General features: G+C 38.6%; 1 non-coding gene across 1 annotated transcript; it reads right to left on the minus strand.

Annotated features, from left to right (window-relative positions):
• Positions 1-1,901: 1,901 nt before the first annotated feature.
• Positions 1,902-2,008, minus strand: LOC141688667 (small nucleolar RNA R71). Its single transcript, XR_012562100.1, has one exon. It is a non-coding gene; the product is annotated as a small nucleolar RNA R71 (small nucleolar RNA).
• Between the last annotated feature and the right edge of the window lie 3,376 nt (positions 2,009-5,384).

The raw sequence follows: 5,384 nt of genomic DNA on the forward strand, positions 1-5,384 counted from the left end.
GTCCAGAATAAAAGCTCGTGAAAGACCAACTCAAATCAGCAAGAAAGGAAGAAGTCAGGAAATTTTCCAGAGGCACAGCGCGCCCGCGTTGAAGAAGCGCGCGGCCGTGCCGGGAAGGCAGAATGTCAGCGCGCCCGCGCGCTTCCTAGGTCGAGAAAAGAAAATTATGTTTCTATTCTGATTTTGATCCAGAAGACTTCTACTTTGCATGGGCTGCTATATAAACATAATTTAAGGTCATTTTTCATAAGGAGATGTACCAGAGCTATGGAGAAGACATAAGAAGACCGTAGATCACAATTCAACAAAGGCAAAGAAGATCTAATTTATTCTTGTGATTCTTTGTTTTAAGTTGTAACTTTGGATGCTAGTTTCTTATTCGTGAACCTTTACTCTTGTTTCGTACTTGGTTTTATTAAGTATAAAGACTACGTTTATTATACCATGCTTTCATCGGAACCCACGTTGATGATAAGTCCGATTATGGGCTAATCGTTATCGTGGGGTTCTAACGGATTTATTTAGTTAATTCGTTTCGATGCCTTAGTGTGTGGTGATTGTATGATAACCTAGTTTTGGTTGTGCTTATTCGTCTTATGAGCGTCGCGAACTTATAAGATAATGTGTTAATCTTTAATAAAGCGAAAGTGAATTTAAGGGTTTAGAACTTGCCATGCTAGCATAGGTTCATGTATGTGATATGCATGATTTATAGGTAATTTTAACCATCTTACTTGCCCTATGTAATCACGAGAGATAGCTTGTGCATTAAACCGTTATGTTGTCAAATTCTATAGATATATAGGGTCTCAATATAATTGGTGTCTATTCAGCTTCTATCTCTTTTGTGGATGTCTGGTAGTATGATATTCGTACAATGAAAGTTAGAGTTTATCAGTTTCGTATTATCTGATTAGTGTCATCACCATTACATGCTAAGGTTAAGAATGAAAAGGCATTTGAATGAAGTATTTAATGAAGTTAGAATCCCATGTTTGTGGCATATATTATTCAACTATCTTTAATCTATTAGTTTATGTTCTTTAGTATAATCTCTTAGTTAATTTAGTATAAATCACCTCAATTTGTTCTTCGTCTTAGCATTGGATAATAACCATACTAGAGTTGCATAAATACATTGATTGAAATTAATCTAAACCTATCCCTGTGGGAACGAACTAGAATTTATTCTATATTACTTGTTATTGTGTATACTTGCGTGAATATTAGCGCGTGTTTTAGCCCTAACAAGTTTTTGGCGCCACTGCCGGGGATATCGGTGTTAATTTTTAGTTTATGTATTTGTCATCATTAGTCGTTAAAGTTCAGTAACTCATACATTGTTACTTACTTAATTCCTTGTCGTGTTTCAGGTACTCTAGCGAGCGTGTATGCATACGCGTTCTCGGTCTCGTAAGAGGAAACTGGATCAAGCTGAGGAAAAAGTTGTAGTCGAGGAGAAAGTTGAGGAAGAGATCTTAGTTGAGAAAGAAGAAGAGGCTCTTATTCCAATGGGAGAACCATAAGCGAATCCAAAGGCTTTGATGGACTACTCTCAACCGAAAATCGGTGATATTCAGTCTAGCATTGTTCGACCAGCCATCTCGGCTAATACCTTTGAGTTCAAGTCGAGCACGATTCAGATGATACAGAACTCAGCTCAATTTGGGGGTTCTACGACAGAAGACCCCAACATACTCATCAGAGATTTCATCGAGATCTGCGACACTTTCAAGTTCAATGGAGTTTCTGAAGACGCTATTAAGTTGAGGCTTTTCTCATTCTCTCTGCGGGATAAAGCTAAGTGTTGGTTACATTTTCTACCAGCACGGTTTATCACCAAATGGGAGGATCTTGTTCAGAAGTTCTTAACCAAATTATTTCCTATGGTGAAGACTGCTGCAATCAGAAATGCACTTACTCAATTTGCTCAGCAATCTGAAGAATCTTTATGCGAGGCTTGGGATCGATATAAGGAGATGCTTAGGAAGTATCCTCATCATGGGATGCCTGACTGGATGATTATTAACTGTTTTTATAATGGTTTGGGTTCTACTTCTAGACCCATGCTCGATGCAACATCATGAGGAGCCTTGTGGGCTAAAAGCTATGATGAAACTTATGAATTAATTGAACTGATGGCTGCGAATGAATACCAAAATCCTACTCAGCGACTATCACAGGGCAAGGTAGCAGGAATTCTGGAGTTGGATGCAGATCTTCTATAGCTACTCAACTTAATGCTTTGACGATGAAGGTGGATTCTCTATCTAATTATGGAGTTAATCAGATCACTAGTGTCTGTGAACTTTGTGCTGGTGCCCATGAGACTGATCAGTGTGCCATTTTTAGTGAATCAGCTCAGTTCATGAGCAACTTCCAGAGGTCGCATCAACCTGTAACAGCCACCTATCATCCTAACAACCGCAATCATCCTAACTTTAGCTGGAGAAACACTCAGAATACGGTTCAGCAGCCTTATCAGCAGTACCCAGCAAAGCAGTACAACCCCCCTGGTTTTCAGCAACCGCAATATGCACCAAGGCAACAACTTCAGCTGCAACAGTCTAATGAAAAATCTGAATTGGAGGAGTTGAGGCTCATGTGCAAGAGCCAAACGGTTTCTATCAAGACGTTGGAAAATTAAATCGGACAAATTGTCAATGCCTTGTTAAATCGTCAACCTGGTACACTCCCTAGTGACACTGAAGTGCCAGGAAAGAGGGAAGCTAAGGAGCAGGTAAAGGCAATTACATTAAGGTCTGGGAAGGTTGCAAATCTTAAACACTCTCAAGTTTCAAATGAAGAAGCTATAACTGAGGAAGAAGTGCAGAAGGAAGCTGAAGTGGAGCCAAGGAAGACTACTGTTGAACACACTAGGGATGGCAAATTAATCCGATCTGACGGATATCCAATCCGAAACCCGAAGTTTAGGATATACCGAACCCAAAATTTTGGATTTGAATTTGGATTTCAACTATACCGAACCGATACCCGATCCGATATCCAAAATTCAGTCCAAACCCGATCCAAACCGAAACCCAATTAAAATTTAAAACATTTATTATAGATTATATGTAATATTTTAGATGTAATACATATAATTTACATATTTTTGTTGTATTATTTGATTAATAATAAATTATTATCAAGATTGTCAACACTTATTTACTGAATTATAACTTTTTATTTTAAAATCAGCTTTTATTATGGAAGATGTACTTTGTATATATTTATAAAAAAAATAATTTGTGATGAAATACTAAATATTATGTTATCCGCATATCTTAGATATTACTCATCGTGTGAGCCCGTGCAATATAATATGTTTAACTACTTATTAGTTAATGTATTTTATTTTAGCTATCATATAAATGTGATTAATAGTGTTTGTATTTATAAGTAATATTAAATTTGACTACGCTAGTCATAATTTTTGGATACCCGAAAAATACCCGATCCGATCCGAAACTCGACGGATTTGGATAACCCAAAAATATTTGGATTTGGATTTTACAATACCCGATCCGAACCCGACCCAATGTCATCCCTAGAACACACTCCTCCTGAGGGTAATACATGAGGGAAACAGATCTATCCTTCACCTCCCTTTCCTAAGAGGCGACAGAAGAAAAAGTTGGATAAGCAGTTTGAGAAGTTTCTGGATGTGTTCAAGAAACTTCACATCAACATACCTTTCGCTGAAGCTCTTGAACAGATGCCTAGTTATGTGAAGTTTATGAAAGGTATACTCTCTCGGAAGGTGAAACTCGATGATTTAGAGACAGTGGCTCTCACGGAGGAGTGTAGTGCTGTGCTGCAGCAAAAGTTGGCTCCGAAGCTTAAAGATCCTGGAAGTTTCACTATTCCTTGCACTGTTGGAAATGTTTCATTTGAAAAATTCTTATATGACTTGGGAGCTAGCATCAATCTGATGCCCTTGTCAATCTTCAAGAAGTTGGACTTACCTGATCCAAAGCCTACTTATATGACCTTGTAGCTGGCCGATCATTCTATTACTTATCCACGAGGAATTGTTGAGGATGTATTGGTCAAGGTGGATAAACTCATCTTTCCGGCTGATTTTGTAATTCTTGATTTCGAGGAGGATAAGAAGATTCCCATAATCTTGGGAAGACCTTTCTTGGCTACTGGCCGAACCTTTATAGATGTGCAGAAGAATGAGATCACCATGCGAAAGTTGGATCCGTATGTAATTTTTAATGTGTTCAATGTTATGAAATTCCCTACGGAAAATGAGGAGTTCTTAAAGGTGGAGTTGTTCGATTTTTTGGTTACTTCAGAACTTGATCAATTGTTAAGGTCTGACGCCTTAAAATAGGCCTTGTTGGGGAATTCTAATAGCGAAGATGATGAAGGTGATGAGAAATTGCAATATTTGAATGCTTCTCCCTGGAAAAGGAAGATGGAAATGCCTTTTGAATCTCTTGGAATGGAGGAGCTGAACAAATCTCCCAAGCGCCTCAAGCCATCTATTGAGGAAGCTCCTGCACTTGAGCTTAAACCATTACCTGAACACTTAAGGTATGTTTTTTTGGGTGAGGAATCTACTTTTCCTGTTATTATTACGTCTGAACTTTCAGGTAGTGATGAGGAAAAACTCTTGAGAATTCAAATCGGCAATTGGATGAACGATAGCAGATATCAAGGGAATCAGCCCTTCTTATTGTATGCATAAAATTCTGCTAGAGGAAGGTAGTAAGCCTACTGTTGAGCAACAAAAAAGGCTAAATCCTATCATGAAAGAAGTTGTGAAGAAGGAAATTCTTAAGTGGTTGGATGCAGGGATCATCTATCCCATTTCTGACAGTTCTTGGGTGAGTCCAGTTCAGTGTGTACCAAAGAAAGGAGGTATCACCGTTGTTGCTAATGAGAAGAATGAGCTCATTCCTACTCGAACAGTCACAGGGTGGAGAGTTTGCATGGACTACATGAAGCTGAACAAGGCCACAAGAAAGAATCACTTTCCTATATTTATTATCGATCAGATGCTTGACAGATAGGCTGGGCATGAGTACTACTGTCTTCTGGATGGCTATTCAGGCTATAATCAGATTTGTATTGCCCCGGAAGATCAGGAAAAGACTACTTTCACTTGTCCATTTGGAACTTTCGCCTTTAGGAGAGTTTTCTTCGGTTTATGTGGGGCACCGGCCACATTTCAGAGATGTATGATGGCTATTTTCTCTAACATGATTGGTCAGAATGTGGAGGTGTTTATGGACAACTTTTCTGTGTTTGGCGATTCGTTTGATGAGTGCTTGCAGAATCTTGGCGACGTTCTTAAAAGGTGTGTTGACCAACTTGGTTCTTAACTGGGAGAAATATCACTTTATGGTGTGACAGGGCATTATTCTTGGTCA

This window comes from Apium graveolens, chromosome 9 (genome assembly GCF_009905375.1).
Source record: "Apium graveolens cultivar Ventura chromosome 9, ASM990537v1, whole genome shotgun sequence".
Classification (NCBI taxonomy): domain Eukaryota; kingdom Viridiplantae; phylum Streptophyta; class Magnoliopsida; order Apiales; family Apiaceae; genus Apium; species Apium graveolens.